The sequence below is a fragment of the Solea solea genome, chromosome 7 (assembly GCF_958295425.1).
Source record: "Solea solea chromosome 7, fSolSol10.1, whole genome shotgun sequence".
In the NCBI taxonomy this organism is placed as follows: Eukaryota; Metazoa; Chordata; class Actinopteri; order Pleuronectiformes; family Soleidae; genus Solea; species Solea solea.
The window spans coordinates 8,520,821-8,544,021 of NC_081140.1; the positions used below are offsets into that span (position 1 = coordinate 8,520,821).

The 23,201-nt window shown below is 38.9% G+C and overlaps 1 protein-coding gene across 1 annotated transcript in view; it reads right to left on the minus strand.

The window, feature by feature from the left end:
- Positions 1-23,201, minus strand: part of lsamp (limbic system associated membrane protein) — a 610,217-nt gene that overhangs the window by 461,747 nt on the left and 125,269 nt on the right. The window lies entirely within an intron of this gene.

Below are 23,201 nucleotides of genomic sequence, written 5' to 3' on the forward strand. Positions count from 1 at the left end.
ATATGCATTAATGTGTTTTTCTCTCGTGAGCTTCTGCCCCCGCCTGATGTACAAATGTAAATGAAGACGTGACGGTTTGTGAGAGAATAATAACATACAGCTGCTCAGCCACAGAGTCTCACTGCTGCTGGAAAGATCTGCATTATGTAAAGACTCTGCAGGAGGTCTGTATTTTACAAAGAGGAGACGAGTGTGAGTCTCCAGGTCATGTCTAATTATTAATGTTGCCTGGTGCCTGACAGCGGAGCATGACTCGGCATTTAAATAGATGTGAATGTAAATGACTGTACAATTAACTTCTAATTTCTCACACATTAGTTTTTATTGGTGAATAAAATGTAATAGATGCAGATGAATGAGAAAACTATAGTGGATGAAATTACAGAATATAATGTCCAAATAACTTTTTATAACTATAATGACATTTTCTGACCTTGTGGTGAAAAACTATGCAAATTAAGTATGAATACTGGAGGAAATGGACATTACTCAAAGACATGGACGGTGCTCTTTCAACGTCACGAGAATGTCTGCCCCGTCCCATAGTTGTCTTTTGTATGTCAACAAACAAAACTAAATAAGGAGTTAAAAAAATAAAAGTGAGTGTGAATAAAACAGCTAATTAAACATTCACACGCCGAGTCAAGCTGCAAATTGTGCTGTTCCCAGCTTCTCATCACCTGTCACTGGTCACACACACACACATTTTTGCACAGCATTCTAAGTGAGGACACTCACAGACACAACACATTTCATCGCCTCTAACCTTAACCATCACAAGTAAATGATTAATCCTAACCCTGAATTTAACCGTAACCTAAACCCAATTCTAACACAAGTCTTCACCCTCAAAAAGCCATTTAACAATGTGTCCTCACAAGGTCAAATGTCCTTACAAAGAAGGTTTATAACTAAATGTGTCCTCACAGACGACTACAGACATGTAAACACACAATTTGATAAGTAACTGCCCGTCTTCATCACCATGACAACTGTCGATCGCTGTGTATTTAAGTGCTTCAAGTCTTTTCCTTCCAAACACATGCAAATCGTTCAGCACGTCATTTCATTTTTACCAACTCTTACACAACAATAACACATCCCAGAACCTGTTGCATGGAGCGACAAGAAATATGAGAAAATAAGAGAAAGAAGATGATTAAAAAGAGACAGGTACATGTGCCGTGCACATTGGAGAGGGACAGATGATTGGGACGTGACAGCACTTCCTGTCCTGTCCTTCCTGACAGCAGCGGCATGATTTTTAAAATTGAACTGCAAGGATTTAGAGCTTATAGGACGTCACAGGAACAGACAGCTGGAAGTGTCTGACATCACACAATTTACCAACAGACGAGAAAGCTGACAAGCACAAAACACGAGGCACTTTAGGTTAAAGAAATTCATATGGGCATCTCTTCTGCTTCTGCTGGAAAATAAAAACAGACCAGACTCCATCACTTTTTATTACAGCAATTTAATTTCACGAGGAAAATGCAATAAGTTCACTTCCAGCCTTCTGGCAAACGGCATCAAGTGTCTCCAAATATTTTAACAGTGTCGACGAAATACAGTTGGCAGGTTTGAAGGAAAAAAACACAAGAAACACAGACGGCCATAGAAGAAATGTTTCTCAGAATAAATCGTTTAAATTAAGTTACATCTGTCAAAAACTGAGCTGAGAAGACAATGTCATCGCCCTCTGCCTGACCAGAGATCAGTTACTGACCCCTGACTGTTGTTCTAATGTCTCTGTCTAACAGCATTAGAAAGTAGATGTGGTGAAGGAAGCTGGGAACGATCATTCGATCAGAAAAATAAATGAATGTGAGGTCGAAATTAGACACAAGGTGAAAGACAGAATGTAGAAAAATAGACACTTTAAATCTCAGGGCTCCATCTTTGTGCATCATGGTGTGTGGTAGCCTAACAGAAACTGACACTGTCAGTGATAGAAATGTAAAAACGTGGCTGTAAAGAGCAGAGCTTTGGCAGATTCCATTTTCGCTTTATTTCGAAAAAATGTCAGCGGGAATGTGGCAAAATGCCAACCTCTACCTACTGACAGGACATGTTACAACATAATGTCCCACAGTCCACTGTGACTAAGGACAACATGGCTCCACATCACACAGTACACACATCATCTCGCTGGCGAAAATCACCAGTCCATCTGACTCATTAAATTAACCAATGAAGATGTGATTTTAAACACATTAAGTCATAAATTATGAATCATGCAGATCTTGGATGCAGAGGAGTGCAGATACATTTTTTTATCCGACTGCACACAAACAGTAATGTAATCTTTTGCATCACTAACTGTAATCTGCTGATCTGAGTTAATTCCCTCTTGAACTTGTTTTAATGTCGATGCAGCAGTGAAGGAAGTGGACTCATGAATTCTTTAGTTTTCAGGAAATTCTTCCTCAGGCAGTTTGGCTTCACAGTCTCTGTGTCTCAAACCGTCTTTTTTTAAACAATTACCCAAAGAGCTGTAAAAATAATGGACACACTGGAAAAATACATTTTAATTGACTTTAAAATGCACTATTGGGTAATATGACTCACGTGTCGTATGAATGAAACTGTTCAATGCATCTGAAAAGACGAGTAGTATCATGAGTGATCATGAGGAATGAGAGAAAAGACAACATCCAGATCGTTACATGTGACAAAGACTCAGGACACACAGGTTGATCCTGATGTGTCGAGTGGCATTTTCCTTTCCAGAGGGAAATGGACTGTGGCAGACATCACTGCAGGACACACTCTGAGTACAAATGTAGTCTCTGCTCCTTAAAACAAAAGCGAGGTTACGCTGAAGAATTAGGACAAAAGAGAGGAAAGGATTAAGACCAAAACTGGTCTGAGAACCTTGGTATCATACACCGTACTACACTTAGTCCAATCCATCCATCTATTTATCCTCTACATGAGGGTCGCTGGGGGTGCAGCGCCAATCTCAGCTGACATAGGGTGATAGGCGGGGTACACCGTGGAGTGATCGCCAGTCCATCACAGGGCCACATAGAGACAAACAATCATCCACTCTCACACCGACAGTCAATTTAAAGGGTCCATTTCACCTAATCCCCATATTGCATGTTTTTGGACGGTGGGAAGCCGAAGAACACGGGGAAAACCCACGCACACACGGGAGAACATGCAAACTTCCGACTGGGTGGCAAACCTGGGTCTTCTAGCTGCAAAGGCAAAGAGTGCAAAGCACTACACCCAGTCATCCATCCTTTTTTTACAGCATCCATTTCTCTCTCGATCACATCCATTCTTCAGCACACAGTCTTCCAGTGCAGACTAGAGACTCCTCCGAAAAAACATTGTATTCCACCAGCTATACTCACAAAATGAAAAACTGAAATATAGCACGTTGATCCAAAAAAACCCACCAAACCCTGCTTGTCTGTGGGGTGGAAGATTCCTGTGGAACCTTGTCTGTCAAACACAGATGGGAACTTAGAATCAAGCTGTGATTAATCATGATCACCTCACAAAGCAAATGTTGTACAAGTTTAATATATATATAAAAAAAATAAAATACAGCGGTGACTAATCGTTTCTTAAATGCAGCCAGCTGTTATTATCCTATATAGAGCCAACACTTGCTCTCTGCTCTCACATTACTTCATTTTAACTTGTGGTTTGTACCACTGGGACTCCTTCTATTGAGCCCTGCAGCTAGCCGAGGTTGTTAATGATTATTTGAAATATTTAAATTCAGATGACTGTGGTGAGCACGCCTTAGGTAAGAAAAAGTGTGGTGGGGGAAAAAAAACAAACAAACAAATCGTCCACATGTGTTCCTAATGGAAGGTTTTCCTAATAATACATTTTAATGTATGTGGAGAGATGGATATTTTCTTTAATTTTGTTTTATTTTTTTAACTCAAGGAGGAGGAGGAGGAGGAGCAGCGCAGGGGTGACTAATGATCCGCTCCAACATTTATATCCACTGAGAATGTTTGCGAGGCTTGCTAGCGTGACTTAGCTTCTTTAGGTTTATGTCTGAACACTGTGAGTATTTATTCCACCTTCTCCCAGCAGTATGATGTATCCCAGACCAGGCCCCAGTGTGAATAAATAAAAAGAAAAAAGAAAAATCTTTGCTCACAAGGTTAGGTGGTCTTCTCAACACAATATTTTAATTAAACAGGTTAACGACGCGTCAATACTTTGACTCATCGCTGCAGCCCTAGAGCCGCGTTAAATTATTTGATAAATCATTGACTTCTGAATTGACTTAAAACTGAGAAAAGACCTGTGTTGATGGTTATTTATTTCTGTTCTGGCCCTGCGGTCATCACTACATTATTGCACAGTGGAGCTGATCACAGACCAGAGGCTTAACTGAGTTAACTGAATCTCCGGTGTGAACACCAGTCTGACATTTTGTCCTCCAGAGCAGAGATTCTGCTGGGATTAAGAGATTATTGTGACGGAAGAAAGAGCTTTTTGATGAACAGAAATATAAAGGTTTTCCCCAATTCATATGTGACTCCCTTTTTCTTTCCCTCATTTCCTTTCTTATTGTGATGTAAATATTGGGAGCATATTTTAGTGGATATAAAGTTCAATGCTCGTTTGCTATAGGCTCCCGATATCAGCCTCACTTTAACTAACAAATAATGGCACCAAGGACGTGTGTCTGCCATAGACGAAAGAAAACTGGAGCTCTTTTGTTTTCCACAGTATAGGTACTGTAGCAAAAATGACAGATGGAAGAACAACAACAGCAACCATGGAAACTCTTACCTGGCAACAGAAAAGAGCTCCTTTGTCAGCGGAGTAAAAGAAGATAAAGATAGACGGAAAGACAGACAAAGCGGAGGGAACTTCGGGCATCATTTGCTGAAGACAGTCTGCAGCTGAGGATTATCAGATTGGGAAGGGAGCCCAGTAATGAAAAAAAGCATACAGTATGATCTCACCACAACTAGATTCACAGAGAAGGAACTGATATAGAGAAGTAAAATAAATAAATACACCTTTTCTCCTTCAACTCTAGTTTCCACTGTTTTCATTGCTCTGTGCTAAACATTGCTGTGATATTCCACAGAGCTGACAGTGGGAGACACGGACGCGGCGCGACTGAAACCATGAACAGTTTGAGCATTGTGGAGATTTGTTCATAAATAAATATTGTTTGAAATCAATACAATGCGTGCATCTATGGCACATTCTCCACAATCAAATAATCAGTTTCAAATTCCTCATACTGAACATGATGACCTTGGACCGTCTTTTGACTCGTCTTTGACGGTTTCATATTTATGATGTACATTATCTCCTGTCCCATGTGTCCACCAGTTCCTGCTATTCACAGAGGACTTTCGATATTTCTTCTTTGACTCTTTGAACGCCCGTTTGTTGGGCAGCGAGTGGAAGTGAGAACCCTTGAAACTGGTACCATCCATTCATGTGTGTGAGGGGAGGACGTGTGTCTGTGCAGCTCCAATGAATTGTTTTCCCCGAGGCCTCTTTAATGTCTCCAGAGAGAAAGCATCCAGTGAGCAATCCAAGCAGCTAAGTGTGGCAGCGGTGCCATCTCTTTTACACTGACATTGAGAAAAGCTGCTGCTGCCTGAGACACACAGGATGTGAACAAATGTGTCCCGCTTGTCTTTGCTGCCTCTGCGGAACTGATACTCGGCGCTTGGGAAAAATGGTTCTGTCCAATGATGTTAGATTTTATCACAGACACGTGTGCATAAATGACAAACGAATAGATGTTAATGGAAATTACACTTCTTTGGCATATCATCATGGTTAGAAATGGTGTTGCCTCTATGAACGAACAAGGGAAACACAGGGAGCTCCAGCTACTTTAGACAGAGGACATAAATGTAACCAGATACGCTTCATACAGCTTCATACTCACACCCACACGTTGTTACAAGAATTCCTGAAGCAGCACCAATCACAAGTGCAGTCACACAGGAAGGGAACAGGGCAACAAACACTGTTACAAGCCTCACACCATGTTACGGAAGACCGCCGATGTCTGATTCCTCCACACTATTTAGAAGAAACATCACATCTCTGTTAGGTCTGACGAACAACACTGAATATGAAAAGTGACACATCCTTACAACCATCATATGCTCCACGACACAGCATGAAATCATGATAAATTAAGGTTTGTCTGCTAGAGTGAATTCCTTCAGTACTACAGAGCTGATACAGGACCTGTTGTCACATTTCTTCTCACATTTAAATACAATGACAGGATTTGCCTGTGTGTATGTGTATGTGTGTGTGTGTGTGTGTGTGTGTGTGTGTTCAGAACAGCTACAAAGACTTAGGGATCCTGCAGGCAAACGTAAACAATGGGGGAGACAGCATCGCAGCCAAGTGCCAAACCCCTACACAGAGTATGGCAAGTCCTGAAGAGTCATCGGAATGAGAAGAACAACATCTGAGCCATCAACACTGCCAGTCATCAGATACTGTGCTGGAATAATAAGCTGGCTCAGGGAATAACATTGTAAAAGCCATCTGACACCAAGACATGGAAGCTCCTCAAAATGTACAAAAAGGTTTCACCCAAAATCCAGCATCCTGAGGCAAAGCAGGACGATGGAGGCTGATGACAAGCCACTGCCAGGAATGAAACAAAACTGCTCAGTGAATAGCTCAGACAACAAAAAAAAATAAATAATTAAATACAGAGGAAGATGAACCATCATGAAGGAAAAAGCCCATACAAGTCATTTAATTATTTTATTAATTGTTATTTTGAGTTGAGACAGTTGTTATTCAAAGCTTCCACTACACCACAGACGGATTGAAGAAGTGGCTGATATCAGGAAAGACTACCAATTGCTAGAAAACACTGGTTACTGGTAAAACCTGGTGTTTGTGCTACTATTTAATGTTGAAACTGCTGCAAAGAGGTCTATTACACACGGATTATTCAAGACATGCTTGCATGTTGCACAAGTTAAACTCTTTGAAAGCCTGCTAATATGATACGACCAATTTTACGTCACTTTATCCGCAGTCCAGGGACGTTTCTGTCTCCCAATTAAATCTACTCAGACAGCGAGTTGAAAGCTGCTGATGTGTTGAAAAAATAATTAACGTCCAGGTCTCAGTGTTTCTCTCCTCCAGGTAAAAGTGTGGATGTCAGAGTGAAAATATTATACTATGTCTGGGTGTAAAGCCTTGAAACTCATTAAATCACTTACTATATGTACCTCCTGGTTTCTGATTTTGACATGTAGATTAAACATGCTTAAATAGCAGAAATGGTAACTGTGGAATTATTTTATATTGTAAAATGGAATTTGAACCACAAATACAGAAGAAGGAGGAGGAGACGGACTTGTTCACTGTGCCTTTTCACTTGCAAGCAGGCAAACACACACCTCATAAACCACTTATTATAGTGGTATATTATACCACTTCATCTTATTTCAGTAAATTGAAATACTAGAGAGCAACTGACAAGCACAAACATCCACCAACCTACTCTGATTTACACAGCGTCTATACTCAATTATTTACCCTGAATATGAATCTGTATCACAACCAAAATCTAATAATTTCACTGTTGGACCATAACCTACTGCCCATGGCCACAATATTCTATTCACCTCTGTCTTTTACTTTTAAGTCATGCTGCTCACAGTCAGACAAAAGATAAACACAGCCCAACTAACACAATTTCCTGGGCTGTGGTAATTAAAATGCATGACAGAACACTGGTCAGTGTGTCGACTCACAGTCAACACAAACTGAGTGGAAATCAGCAGAAATCAGTGTGAGAATCAGAGTGTGAGTGTCTCCATTAGTACATACCCAGCACCACGACTCTTAAAAACAATGAATAACTATTCTCTTTGTGTGATCAGTTTCAAAAACTGAGAGAGTGAAATCAAGTTTAATCAAACTCATAGTGTGTCTGTGTGTGTGTGTGTCTGTGTGTGAGAGACACACACATGTGGCACAAGTGGATGAACAGCAAACACTAAGCTCGCATGCAAACACTCACACCTCATCAGCAAAGGAAATGAGTCACGTCTTACCTGTATTTCAGTGGCCGGAGATTGATGATGATCATGGATGAAGGAGATCAGGTGAGAGGAGCCCCGAAGTAGAAGGAGAAATGAGAAAAATGACAATTAATTAAATGAAAACACAAATGCATACCCAGAGATAAATAATCAATTTCCAAGATTCACAAACACGACAAAATAACTAAATAAAATGAAATGCATTTGGATAATTCCATTCCTCCCACAGTCCAAAAACATGCAATATGGGGATTAGGTCAATTGGACACTCTTTATTGACCGTAGGTGTGAGTGTAAGAGTGAATGGTTGTTTGTCTCTCTATGTGGCTCTGTGATGGACTGGCAACCTGTCCTGGGTGTACCCCACCTTTTGCCCTATTTCAGCTGAGATTAGCACCAGCGAACCCATGCGACTCTCATGTGGAGGATAAAGCAGATAATTCCAATCATTTTACCAACTTCCTCTTCACAGCCTCTTTGGTTATTGGAGTGTCTGCTGTAACTGTCAACTGAGAACAGTTGCTGTAATTTGAAGGTGTGTTAACAGATTGTAAAATAAAAAACCTGCCATAATTTTAGTCCTGGTATTCAAAAAATGAACTCTACATCATTCCAAAAGAGACAGGAACAGTAAAATTAACTTTTAGCTGTAAACTAGAAAGCTATCAAGTTAACAGGTTTTCTGCTTTATTTGAGCCAATCCTGCTGCTGAAATGTTTTCTTTCTCTCTCAGCTAATTAGCTAATATCTCTTGCAGAACAGGCTGACGAGATCAAATCCATGCCAGGCTGAGCTAGGGTCTGTGCCAAGTCTGGCAGCGTGAGCGAAGCTGATCTGGGGTCAGATGTGAGATGAGGTGAAGAGGGTTTGGTCATATTAGCAGATGGAACCTGAACAGATTAAAGCTTAACACTCAGAAGGTGGCAGAGAAGACAGACATGTAAACTTGATAAATGTTACAATAAACGTGAAGGAGTAAAACATTCTAAAATGAAACCAGCTTAAGAGATTGTTTATTTCAAACAATCATATCAACTCAGTTCAGCTCTTTGACTCTTTTGACTTTTACGAACACGGCGGAGACAATGTTGTTCCCTTTTTTTGACGCAGAAAACAGTGAAGTTGTGTTTCTACCAAAGACAAGTTGAGGACTTTGCCGTCACAAAAGATCGAGTGTGTGAGCTTTCTGCGTTAATCTGCTCTTCAAGATAACAGAACAAGGACAGAGAGAAGAGCTCGTCTCAGTTACTGCCCATCTACTTATTTTTCCAGTTTGGCAGCTCCTCGTTCTTTATCAGTAAGAAAGGGGGAATTATGCAGTGGAATATTGAAAATACTCACCATGACACTTTTATACTGCACACTTAATGTAATTATAACATTAAATCCTATATAGGAATTACCTGTAGTCAGGTTTCTTGAATTTATCATATCATTATTTCACACATTTTGTACAACAGTTAGTTCTGACCAGTTGTGAGTGAGTCATTTGTGCCTGTAATAATCAATAAGCAGAGGTGGAAAGTAGTGAATTATTTTTACTTTACTGTAATTTAGTAGTTTTTTGTGTAAATGTGTAATTTTTCTTTCACTTAAGTATGTTTTTTGGAAGTACTGTACTTTGCTACATTTTAAATCACATCCCTTACTCAGTAAAAAATGTTGGCCTGAATTTCAATTTTTTAAATTAAATTAAATTTAAAAAAATCACGCACTGGAAAGTTTTGCAGTGAATGATGAGGACAGGTGGACAGGTGAATGATGTGGACAGATGAATGACAAAGACAGGTGGACAGGTGAATAATGAGGACAGATGAATAATGAGGACAGGTGAATGACAAGGACAGGTGGACAGGTGAATGACTAGGACAGGTGGACAGGTGAATGACGGAAACAGGTGGATGATGAGGACAGGTGGATGATGAGGAAAGGTGAGCGATGAGGACAGGTGAACGATGATGCGGACAGGTGAATGATGATGAGGACAGGTGAATGATGATGAGGACAGGTGAACGATGATGAGGACAGGTGAACGATATTGAGGACAGGTGAATGATGAGCACAGGTGAATGATGATGGGGACAGGTGAAGGATGATGAGGACAGGTGGATGATGAGAACAGGCAAATTGGTAATTGCTCATTTAGGTCCTCAAGTGAGTCAGAAAGTTTAAACATTTTTGACCTTTGACCCATTTTGACTGATACATTATGTGTTTTTAATTTGTAATGGTTTGCTTTTAATTAAGAACAATTATTAACATGACACAAGAAAGAACCCCAACCTTGTTAACAAAGTAACTAAGTAACTTTTACTGAGTACATTTTAAACAAGCTACTTTTTTACTTTAGCTTGAGTAAATTTTTAGACTGGTACTTTTACTGAAGTAAAATGTTAAGTAGAATTACTTGAGTAGAATATGTCAGTAGATGCCATCAACCTACACTGTTATGTCTGATTGAGGGCAGATTTACTCTCTCTCACACACACACACACACACACACACACACACAAGCACAGTGTAAACAGTCACACAGTGTGATCCAGGCATGACAGAGCACGTTGCAAAGACATTTTTCCATAAATAACATTTCAATTAAATTCTGAAAAGTTATCAGGAGAAGCAGCAAAACACTGCCGTGCAAACCCCCGAGGGGGGTTTTTGTGACCTCAGTGATGGAAATCACGGCAGTGCATGAGATACAAATATGATAACCTATTATGCCATGTGACACAAGAGAAAATACATATCCGTCTTGCTGGTCTGAAAGTTTATTAAAAGGTAGTGATGCAAGGATACCAATGTGTATATGCATTTTTGTTCCCTGTACTGCAGAGGTCATTTAGTCTTTTCTGTCGTGAAATTAACCCTTAGAACACAGGGCATCCCAGCTGCTTTTTCCATTACTATGTTTAAACATACAGCATATACAGAGGCTATAGAAATGTGCAACATAGAGTGTCTTATATCCTTTTTTCAGCACAACCTAGACAATCTGATGCAATATTTGTTTTACATTTTCACCAACTTCATGTAAATAAACACATCTGAGCAAAAAATACTCAGTGTTTCAAATTGGATTGAATTTGTGAAATTTGGAAATACGTCACAGTTCAAAGTTCACTTGGCTCATTTACATGAGTAGAAATATTAATATTTTTGTGAGTGCTGCACAATTATTGCTACTTTATATCACGACTAAGAATGCAATATAAAATGAATCCTAACTTTGACTCAACAACACATTTTTAAAGCCTGAATAGTTGACCTGCAAGCACACACCCACAGGATGTCCATATAAGGAGTTTAGAGGTGCAACTAACGATTATTTTCATGATCGATTAATCTGACGATTATTTTCTCGATTAATCAAGTAATCGTTTGGTCCATAAAATGTCAGAAAATGTTGAAAAATGCCGATCAGTGTTTGTCAAACCTGGAAATGATGATGTTCTCAAATGTCTTGTTTTTGCCCATAAACCAAAATGATTCAGTTTGAATGATTTCTTTGTTATATGGAGCAAGGAAACCAGAAATTATTCACATTTAAGAAGCAGAAATCTTGTTTTAATCATGAAAAAATGCTTCAATCTGATCAATCGATTATCAAAATAGTTAACATTTCATTTAGTGATCGATTAATAAGTAGTTTATTTCACGTACTGTTGTAGTCATTCGTCACATCAACAGATCTTGGTGTGTTTGATGATATCTGACAATACATTTTAAATCCAATATCTGCCGATACCGATAATGTTGTGCATCCAAAATTTAAACACAAATAAATGTACATGAGTCAAAGTAGTGGAGATAATGTGTGTAGCATGATATGCTCATTGTTTGTGTTGCTGGGCAACTAAGTCGGTCTGGTTGTGTCGGTTTTGTGGTGGAGCCATATAAATGGTTAAATTAACTTCTAAATTTCATACAATTAAATTGAACTGAACTGAATAAAAGCAAAATCACACTCGACGTGCTGCTGACAAATGATCAGCTCTAGAAGTGAAAAGTGTACAACATCTTTGTCACCGTCGAACATTGGGATTCAGTGTCTCTCTCACGCTCACTGACCCATCATGCGGCTCTGTAGTTTCTCCATTCGCTCAGTTTCCCTGTCTCGCTGTTAAACCGTCTCAGCAGGATGTCATTATGTAACACACTGTGTGCTGTTCACACTCCACATCCTCAACAAACCAGAAAACATCCCCACTAACCAGCACTGACGCCCTACACATGTTCACCAGCTCAACACAAACACGAGAGATAAGAAGCACAGCTGGAGTCAACATGGAGGACGCCTTCGTTCGAGGAGGAGGTTACACATTTACACCGTCTGCTGCTATTGGTTAAAGCAATGTCATGTATTGCAAAGTCAAGCCAGTAAAAAGAGTAGTACACATAAATAATATCTATTACTATATTTAAAAATATGAAAACTATGGGAAATGTATCTTGTAACTCTCATTGTCAAATTAATCACTTTAATCTTAATTAAATCTTAATTGAATCATGCACCCAAACTTCCCGGTGATTAATTATATATATTATATATATATATACTATATATACTATATATACTATATTATGTCAAAAAACACATTTAAAGGAGGAGTTGATATGGGACATTAACATCATCACAGAGGTTCAGAAGACAGTATTCTAATTAATTTAAGTCACAAATGTTTTCCTTGAAGGAAATTTATTTCATTGCAATATCAGACAAGGGGTTATTGAAAAGAGGGAAAACAATATTTATCTTTAAACATAAAATATGTTTCTGAGTCACAGAGTTTGCATCATGATCTTTACAGCAATACAACTATACCAACTATACCAACTATAAAATATGCACTACGGCTTATAAACAGAAAACCTCCTAAAAAGAAATAAGTCAAATATAATTACTGTAATTTACTGCCATTCTATGGCTAAAAGAGAGAGGGCACCAGCTGTACATTTTCAGGCTCATAAACTGCTTTTGGTCCGCAAAGTGATGGTTATAGATCCAGTGGTTTGAGATCTAAACAGCCACGATACACAGAGAGGCCTCTCATAAAAGGGCCGACGGTGATTACATCTATCAAAGTGAGAAAAATCCATCTCCACTTAGAAATCGATTCTCTGTCACTTTGCCATATGATTCACATTTAGGTGGATTTAAAGCAAACATTAAGACCATATTGAAAATATTGAATTAAAAGTATGTGTTATAGGTTGCTGATATTAAATAGAACACACCACATGGTCATAATGACTCGTGAACTGACTAAATGAATAAGTAATAGCTGCAAGATGAGTCTGTCACAGTGACACGCGGTGGTGCACCGCATGGCTTATAATCCACTACAGTGTGTTGTACAGCAGACAAATAAAGACGGTTCCGGCTGAGAGGTGACGGTGAGGAGGGAGCTGTTAAACCTGCTGAGCTGTGACAGAGAGCTGACCCGTCCCTCCTCTTTGTCCACTGTGGATTCACTGAGAGGCGAAAACAAACGCTGGAGCAATGTCCACTAAAGTAGAACCTTTTCTAATCCTTTGAACATGTACACTTTTTCAAATTGTGATTTAAATTAAAAGCATCCACCTTAATATGTGCACAATATGTCCCGTGCATGAGGTAAATGTGTGGGCAAGAAGCAGGATGTTGTTTCAGGTGAAGAGGTTTTTAGTGCAGGGAGGGCTGTTGACTGATGGTATGTTTCAATGACATGGCGACGATCCCATCTGTCATTTACAGACTCATCACTCAGCCTCCACAAAGGGCCCTATAATCGACATGAAGCACCAGATTATAATAAGTTCCCCATGCTCTCAATCCAAAGTCAAGGAGAAACTGCAGCACACTGAAGTACTGAAGTCAAAGAATATAAGGGTGTAGTTGAGGGGTCTGAAACTAAAATGTCCTGCGGATCACTGAGGGCATCTCGTCTGGTCAGGAGGGGGCCGGTCAAGTGGAGAAAAACAAAAAGGTCCAACATTTTGAGAAAAGCCAACTAATCAGTAGTGGTGGGCGATAGAAACTTAAATGATGTGGCGATTTTCCATTTGTGATGAGGTTCTTACAGACTTTCAAAATAAAAGCATTTGTGTTGCTATGGAATGATTTAGAGTTCACAGTAAAACTGTGTTTATGAGGCAAAATTAATCTTAGTTAAAAACATAAACATAGATAAATAACTCAATATTAGGGCTGCAACTAATGACTAATATTTCACTAGTCGACGAGTCATCGACTCCTTTAACGACTAGTCAACTAGTCAGATTGTTAACTGCACAAAAAACACTAGCTAATTATCTTACCGATGGAGGTGTGTCTGAATCATCCAAAACGTGTTTCCTATATAAATGTACATGCATTACTGAAGAGGCACCATGGAACACTTACTTAACTTGATATTAAGTGGTGTGCAGCCTGATATTGATTGGAGGGGCACATTTGGCCCACGGGCCGCACGTTTGACACCTCTAGGGTAGTTCATGATAAAAGCACTTTGTTTGGTGAGCACTGTGAGCACTGCAGACCTGACATTCATCTCACAAAAACTTCACTGCTATGATTTTAAGACAAGTACGTTACCTCTGAACTTATGTAAGACGCTATGTTTCTAAACCTTCTATGGTAAAAAAAAAAAAAATGTTTGAATTAATCAGTGACAAAGCAATTCAATATTTTGCTTTTTAAATAAAATAATACTCACTGGTGCAGCCTTCCGTTGCTGTAGTCCATTTACCTCATGGTCTTCCATGTTGGGCATGAAAAAATGGTAATTGCACAACTCTAATGAATGGTTATTTTGAGTTTCTATTGCCTTATTGTCATTTGAAGCATTCTCCTCTGGCATGTGGCATTTCTACAAGAGAACTGCCACTCAGTGGATATTTTCTCTTCTCTTAGGGAAGCAATCATTTCATGTTCAAAGTCACTTACATCTTCCTTCTGCCCTTTTCTAATGCTCTGTTTGAACTCCAGCAGGTCATGTTGACCGTCTCTGCATGCGTAACTACAGTGAGTTTCTGCCCAGTGAGTTACTGGTGATCAGTTTACACCGTACAGCCGTTGAAGTGGAGTACAGTACATTGAGGGTTGAGAATACAGAGCCTGCAAATAATGAAGACAAACTGACTGCTGTGGTCGTCCCATAAACTCCTCACATATTCAAACTCAGATAAACTGGAGGACAACAGTTGCATTTCTCTGCGTCTGTACGTGCTCTTGAATCGTCACTGACCTGCTTCCTCTCCTCCCTACACCTCTAATTAAAACTGGTGTAACTGGGTCACAGCTTCACCTTCACCCAATGAAAAAAAGTGACAGTTTATGACTGGTTTGCTCTTTCGCGGCACAATGAGCAGAGAAATGTAAGCTATACAGAGAGGAGTCTACAACTGAACTGGACCGTATATTTTACAAGAAGAAAAAACAGCAGATTGCAGCCAATTGCCAGCTTTATGCAGATGACACAGTCGTATAAACACCTGCCAAGTCACCTAGAAAGGCTGCTGAGGTCCTAACAATGTGAATGGATGATGTCTGTCAATGGCTACAACATATGGATACACATCAGAACATAGAGAGAACCTGCATTTAAAGTCATTTTACAAAACCATGAAATACAGCACAACTTACTTGAAGAAAATGTCAAAAGCAGTAAAAAACTAACCTCAATTGTTTTAAATATATAAGACCTTATATACTCAGGCAGCTTAAATGTCTATGCACGCAACCATTTTTTCACATCTCTTCTATTTGGGTGACAGTTTGGGCTCAAGCATCGCCATCTATAACCAGACACGCCTCATCCCTATATAACAAAGCCCTAAATACAATGGATTAAAAGCCAATCTGTTGGCATCTCTGCCAATTACTGAAAAAGCATAACTCACATGACTTTGAGAACTAATTTTCAAATGTTTACACAGACTCGCCGCAGAGTCAAGTCCGTCCAAAAAAACACAACAGTACCAGAGTAACCAGGAGTGCGGTGAATCGTAACTGTAAAATATCATAGTTTTGGACAATTCACATCCGCAAGTGCTGGATAAAAGAAAAACAGAGATTTACCCATCAATTGTTTTATGTATATTAGGTTTATTTGACTTTTTGTTGTGTTTTAGTGTACTTTCAAGTGCAGTTTTAGCAAGTTTTATCATACTGTATTGTACTTGTTCTTGTACTTGTAATTGTTTTATATTTATCATTTGACAATTGTTATTGCATGTTGTTAAGCTTGTAGTTGTTATGTGTGTGCGTTTACATATGAATGTGTTATGTAATGTTAGCATGTAGACATCAGTTGCATTATTTGTATTGGAACTACGTTAACTGTATTGTCCCTATTTAAATAAAATTGTATTCTATTCTATTGGACAAACACAACATACATATCCCAGTGTAAAATAATGCTCAATTTGTGTAAACAGAAAAAAAAAGAAAAGAAGAAGAATCTCTATTATAATACTGTAACCTGCAGAGGCATAAATGCAGAATGACTCTGCATTCTGTTCCTGGGTCTCTTGCTTTACAACACAGCAGTGTTTCTTTAGTGTGAATAGATATCCAGGAACTACAATGTGTGTGTTTTTTTTTTTCTTTTTCGTACTGACAGAAAAGAAGAAGGAAGAGAAAAAAAATCAATAAGCAGTTAAAGAGGATTCTGTTGAGGCTTTTGGTTCAATCGTTCGCTTTCTGGATCAACAACAGATGAAAACATCCAGCATCTGTTTCTCAGATGGCTCCACTCGGCTGTTACATGATGTGAGGATTCACCCTGAGCAGGTCGCCGTCTCATGACCGGGCCAACACAGACACAGACAAACAGCCACTCAGTCCACGCTGTGATGTTTTGCCTTAGAATCAGGTCTCAGTTTGTGCAGTTAAGTTCAGAACCAAGACACGCACGCCCTGAACTAATTACCACAAGTGGGATCAGTGAATTCATTTGAACTGAAGTGAACAGACATTTGTAATGAAGTTGCAGCAGCTGAGGAGGCAGCTCTATTTAGCTCATTTATTTGCAGTCTATTGATCAGAGGTACTGATATTTTTTTTTTACTATAGTTTTCTCATTGAACCTTATTAAGAGGTTAATCACCGACAGCAGATTGTCCTCAATAATTCTATTGCCTTGATATGTTGTACATCCATAGAGGACAACTCCAAATTATTGTTACTCATTTGGCTTTTCCTCCAGTGACAACATGACGTGGACATGCATGGATTTAATGTAACATGCTCCGTCAGCGGTGATCAAATTTGAGTTTAATGATCCATCCACTAGCATACAGTATATTTGGTCAGAATCTCATGATCCCTTCTGAATAAACTATTTCTTTTTCCTATTTCCTCCTGTTAAGTGAGAATTAACAGTTCCCTTTATTGTTCTAATTATACTTTTAACTATTACTGCATTACATTAAAAAAAAAATGTTCATTGGTTCTCACTGCAGGCTCAGTGGTGAGGACACAGGTGTAAGTGTGCAGCTGTTGTGTGATGAAGTCACAGATGTCGTGGTACCAAACCATCTGTAAATTGTGTTGTTGGTCTGTGTCGAGAAAAGATAAACCTACTTTCATTCCACGTATCAACTTTGACAAGTGGCGTGTTGTAGAGTAGATGCTATATATATGAAGTTGGAACTAGCATTTGATCAGTAAGTCAGAGAAACGGTACTTTTACTAGAGGCTGTCAAATTTTATATTAATGTCTAAATCAACACTGAATTTGATGGAGGCAAAAAAATAAAACATTTTGCACTTGGTTTACAGGATTCTCACAACTGAAGGTTTCCTTCCTGTTAATATCAGTTTAATTCTTATCAATAATCTATGCTACTGCCTGTACTGTTAAATATAGATCTGGTTCTGGTCTCTCTCGCTTCACTCATGACGTAAAATACGTCACTCTGTTTGTAGCACAAGAATGTCGCCACAGACACAGAGAGAGAGAGAGACATGTGGAGCTGACTCAGCATCGTGTGAACTCAATGGGCAATGGATTTGATGACATATTACAGCTTTAATATACACTGTGACCCAAGCGGAACATTAGGATTCTCCGGTGTGTTAACACCATTATCATCAGAGCATCTCTGACTACACTCATCTCATCTTTATAGAAAGAAAGCATAACAAAAAACACTGAATGCTGCTGTAGAGGGAGATCTTGGCAAAATCAGTCAAACCTTTTTTTTTTCTGCTTACCTGAAAAAACACAAAAGAAACTAAACTAAAATCCATTTTAATTGGGGGTCAGACACAGTTCATCCTGGCTATTGGCTAAGAAAATCTAACACGTGGAACCATCATCACAGTTAAAAGCCTGCATTCCTTTTTCCTGTCGCCTACTGGAGACACAGACTCTTCTAATTGTTCACTTCGATCTGCTTCTACGTAGACAACACTTTCCATTAGTGTGATTCAGTTTGTGATACAGTGCTAACACCAGTGTCAAAGCCAAAGACGTGATATATCTCAGTCGTGAAACCATGACTCGTCTACGCGAGTAACACCCTATAAGCTCCTTTGTTCGTCTTCATGGTTGAGTTGAGTTTATGAGGCTGAATCAATGAGGGAACTTCACTTACAAATTACCAACAGTTTTTCTCCATGATGGACTCTTGTGTTTGTGCAGCCTGAACAAACTCCCGTCCGTCAGCTCTTGTGCTTCAGTGTGTTTTATGATGCGACTGCAAAGTTTTACACTTCACAACAGGCCTTGAATCCAAACGCTCTTCCTACCGCACAAAAAAAAAACAGTCAATACAATGAAACACTGACCTTTGTTATTCCATCGAAGGAAACAACCCAATTCGAAGATGTACGTTCAGAGAGTAAGTGAGAATTTATAAACCTTCTCAGATTGGATACATGAGCCCAGGTGCTTACAAAACATGATTACAGCTTATGAAAGAAGAAAACACATTTATCCTTCAGTGCTTTTTGCTATAAAGGCTACAAAGAAGAATCATGAACAGTGTTTATTTGTCTATGAGGGTTTTAATTAAAGCTGCAACTAACAATTATTTTGGTAGCCGACTATTTTTTCGATTATTTCTGTTTATTCAGAATAAATGCGAGTAACGTTACAATTTACACTCAATTAAGTACAGATATCTCACTCTTTAATAAAATACCGATTTATCTGGAGAAGGAATCGTTTAAGCTACAAAGATAAAAATGCCTTTTTAATGGAATTGTGTCTGTTGGTAGAATTGTATAGTTCAGTGTGCTCAGAGTAACAGTGTGTACTTCCTTTGTGAGACTTTGCGGTAAGACAGCTATTTCACATTAATCAACATGACTTTGTTTAATACTCAATTCTAATTGTTCAATAGCTTCATTCATCAATCTAAGATTACTTAGATAACAGACTGTTGCTCGGGACTAATCACACAAAGAGCCTTGTATGTTTCAATGCACAGAAGTCCATTTAGTTGATTAAAGTGAAACTCGTCAAACACGTCTCTGCCATAATGGAATATTTTCCTGATATTAATATCAACACGGGCCACACGGCTGGTGTAGTGGTTAGCACTCTTGCCTTTGCAGCAAGAAGACCAGGGTTTGAGCCCCGGCTGGAACAAGAGTTTGCATGTTCTCCCCATGTGTGTGGGTTTTCTCCGGGTTCTCTGGCTTCCTCCCACATTCCAAAAACATGCACTATGGGGATTAGGTTTATTGGTCACAGGGATAAATTGGGATAAATTGACCATAGGTGTGAGAGTGAATGGTTGTTTGTCTCTATGTGTGTGGCCCTGCGATGGACTCGCACCTATGGATGGTAGAAGATGGATGGATAATATCAACATATGTGGGGAGAAGAAGGAGACAGTGGCGCACAGAGAAGACGAATACTGCTTCAGAGCCAAAGTGATGGAAAACTTTAGAATTACTCCAATACACATACACAATCAGCTTCAGTCTCCTTTATGTGCCGATATGTAAGAGTGTTAGCGCCACTTAGCTTTCACGTTAGCATTACTCCGAGCACAGTCAGTGGTAGTGCCACATAACCAGGACGAGCCCTAATTTTAATGGTGATTAAATCACTGAGATGCAGTGATTTAATCAAACTACTTGACGACGTGCCAACAATAAAAATTCAATATAATCGGCAATTGCGACGATTAAAATTTGTCAACGACCTTGATTATGTCGACTAATCGTTGCAGCCCTAAGTTTAATGCATCAATACCGATATAAATTTAACTGCAACATGAATTATGCGTCCATTTTTTTTCAATTTAATTCTATCCCTAACATGTTAACTCAGTCAGCTGACAATAAGCCATAGGAGGATGAGAAAACTGCATTTCACATAAACTCATTTTAATGAACGGTTAATCCTGCTCTAACACTCCAGTACTCTAAATATGTGGAAACCGACAGAAAGATAAACACTAAAACAATGACCAAATTGTGTTAGACTGGTGACGGGAACAATTTTTATCCACTGTGCTCTATTTTCTTTCAGTGCTGCCTTATTTTTATTTCTCACTTTATTCTTTTTAGAAGAAAAGAGATTGAAGAGTTCTAGTTTCATGGCTTGATTCTGAGTTTCAAAACAGGGATTGATGTAGGGCTGCAACGATTATCCGTTTAATGGGTTATTAATCGATAACGGAGTTAACTGTCTACTATTTTGATAATGGATTAATCAGTTTGAGTGTTTTCTTTGGTTTCTCTGCTCAATATCACAAGAACATCATTAAAACAAGACATTTAAGAACCTCATCATATCCAGGTTTGGTAGACCAAAACTAGAGAAGAGCTACATGAATGAAACACATTCCCATCTTAGGACAACATGGAGAAAAACACACATGGCACATTCACACATCAGATATAATTAAGCGAGTATTGCAACTGTGTTTATCTCACGCACTGAACTGTAGCACACAACAGAACCAAATGAGGATTTAATCCCTTAAGCCCTAAACCTTTAAAGCACCGAAAGTAAACAAAACAAAACTTGTGAAACATGCTTAGAATCACAACTTAGTGGACGAAAAATTCATTAATATTAACAATGGCTCACACATACAACTGTTCACCAAGTGGTTCTGATCCTGAGCAGATGGCACCTTGACTCGAAAGATAAATATCAGCAAGAATCAACACTGAGGAAATTCACTAATATGCTGATAAATATACCAGACTAATTAAAAGGCTTATTAATTGCAGAAAATCCTAAAGTGTTGAGGATGCATATTTAATTTGAGATTTTGTTTAATACCTTGAGATATAACCCGACCGTCAGTGAGAAGAGATGCTTTAATCCCTGCAGAATTTCTGCTGCCAGTTATTCTGCCCTGCTCTAATTTAACGTGTTCATCTTTAAAGACGAAAATCACTTATTGTTTTTCTGTCACCGCATGGATTGTCTCTAAAGCTTTAACTTTTGATTGCAAAAGTTGTGTTTACAAGTCTGGACTTAAGTTGTACGGAAATGTGAGTATTCATTGTGTAGAAAAGTGTAACTAAACTCTCATTTATGCTGCGTCACTGTTTTTTTTTGGTTTTTTGAGTGTGACAAAATCCTCAGTGAATTAGTGACAACTTGTGATTTATGGCTCGTTCATGATTCTCTATTTATGTGGGAGCAATTATTCAGCTTAGATGAAAGGTCGCACACAAACATGTTAAAACCCTAGAGTATAAAACAAAAAAGGAGAGGAGAGAAGAGAAGCACAACTGCAGTCGAAACTGAGTCGCAGAGTCATGAAATAACGTGCCTGCAGTTTCAGACAGTTTTCAGACATTTTGTTTCTGGAAATTCTCCTCCTGGAAATCAAACAAAGTAATGATCCAAAAAAAGGTTTTAAACAAATCACAGTGTCCCTGTCATTGCCCTCAACAGTAGCAGAAGAGTGGACAGCATTGGATATTGGATATCTGGATATTTAGTCTTTAGCCGGTATAGGTGGAACAGAAGTAGAGAAGTAAATAATGTGGTGTAGAAGAAAAGAAAGCTCTGCGGAGAAAATACGAAAGACTCTGTGACTTTTCCTTGAAGCAACATAAACCTGACTGCAGGTGAAGTGCTCAATTATACTGTTGTCATATTGTATTCTTGTCTGGTTAAAACAAGCTGTGAGGGATACTTCCATATTGGCATTTAGAGTAGCCAGTTGTGCTACAGCTATGACACGACATGACGACATGAGGTAGCACCGTCACCTTCACTGTATCTGCGGTGCTAAACTGAGAGTGATATTTCTGGGGACGAGGATGACGCTGAGAGAACTTCACGAGTTGAGGAGCCGATTCATGTCTGAACTCAACTGATAAACAAAGCTGCTGTGGAGGGAGCGACTGGAGAGCATCAGGCTCATGTCTGTGATGGTGCATCTGAAGGCATCCAAAGAATCAAACTAAATCAAATCAGACTTAGTACACTTCACAAAGTGGATTTGAGGTCAAAGCAACATTTAAAATCCAATATTATATTATCATATTGTGAAAAACAGGTCTTTTGATATTATTGGGTTGTATACTGTGTGTTCAGGTAACGTTTGTGTGGTTACAGCACTAAAATATTGATTTGGATGCCTCCCTGAAAAATTTCAATTACAAACTGCTCATATAGTAATCTTAAGTGACTCCCTGGTTAAATAAAGGTTTGATACATAATAATAATACAAGAATAAGATGTATTTTGACTCCAGATGTTTTGTTTACAACTGGAGAACCGTTTCAGTTAAAATTCACGCATCAAAACCTCCATTTCACAAGCTAAGGAGGTTAAGGCCTGATGGTTAGGATACAGCACAGCATCAGGTTACATTATGTGAATAATATTCCACAACTTGCTCTCGTAACCCTCCGAGACGTGACCTCAGACAATAAAGATGCTGACACTCGTATTCTAATGTTGATGACTCTTGCTCTCTTACGTTTGCTCGATGAATAAAAATGCTATTTGTCTTGACTTCGCCACATCAGATTATCTGTGATTCAGATTTTGATTTCACGGCGAGTCTGATCTGTACAACGCTGAATGGACATAAACACTTACAACGAGCTCCCAGACGCTTGGTAACAAAGGGGAACAACAACCAGAGCTTCGGCAACACACAAAAAGAAAGAAAAAGAAAGCAGAGCGGCAGTTATTTAGTTTGCAGTCAGACAGTCTGGCTTCACCTGCTCCCTGTCTGTTCTGCATA